The sequence below is a fragment of the Cibotium barometz genome, chromosome 56 (assembly GCF_041138505.1).
Source record: "Cibotium barometz isolate CiBa-2024 chromosome 56, ASM4113850v1, whole genome shotgun sequence".
NCBI lineage: Eukaryota > Viridiplantae > Streptophyta > Polypodiopsida > Cyatheales > Cibotiaceae > Cibotium > Cibotium barometz.
The window spans coordinates 20,673,188-20,674,034 of NC_141101.1; the positions used below are offsets into that span (position 1 = coordinate 20,673,188).

General features: G+C 39.6%; 1 non-coding gene across 1 annotated transcript; it reads right to left on the reverse strand.

Annotated features, from left to right (window-relative positions):
* Positions 1-433: 433 nt before the first annotated feature.
* LOC147607013 (small nucleolar RNA U36a) lies at positions 434-522 on the reverse strand. Its single transcript, XR_015264920.1, has one exon. It is a non-coding gene; the product is annotated as a small nucleolar RNA U36a (small nucleolar RNA).
* Positions 523-847: the final 325 nt, after the last annotated feature.

The window sequence follows — 847 nt, forward strand, 5'->3', positions numbered from 1 at the left end:
AAAAAAGGAATAATGAGCTCTAGAAGACCTTGACAAGTGCACTTATCTAAATACCCCATACTAGAAAATAATCTTTCATGTGAATATTTAGTGCATCGAATTTTTTGATTGGATGAAAGGCTAGCACATCCAAGGGATCTAATTTGACTACCATGTTTGTTAGCTAGCAAGAATCCCAATGAAGCTAAAGTGAATTACACAACCACAAACCAAGAATTAGCCATGCTCTATATTCAATGAAAGATTCTTTTAAAATCACGAATTACTTCATGGACTTCCAACCATGGACCCTTTCTACAAAAGCTTATAACAAATTTTGTAACCATGGAAGCAGGGACACCAAACCCCCCCAAACAAAAACAAGCGAGCAAAGTTCCTACCCTTTTAAACACGCACATTGCCCACATGTGCGTGTCTCCTCAGACACCTCGCTTGGCTCATACGAAGAAAATCAACCAGATCGTTTTGCTATGCTTCACGGAGAAATCAGAAGCGCGGATAAAACATGCTTAATCATTGCCAAGCCTGATCTCGAGGGGACATATCATATGATTGAAGAGCTCAGAAATTTTGAACCAGTTTCTCTTCAAAGGGTTAAACTCAGAAGCAGAACTGGCGTTTAAAAACTGGCTGAGGATTTCCTCACAGCTCCTATCTCACACAATCGTTCTTTCGAAGAGGGTATGAAAGCTTACAGATAAAAATTGGGGTTCATGAAAATTACTCTGTGACTAGATTGTAAGTAGCAGAGAACCCATGTACCAAGCAAAGGCATCACTATCATGTTCGAGCATATGAGAGATGCAAGACTGATGCCTTCGGATGTAGTAGAATATAGCAATTTAGG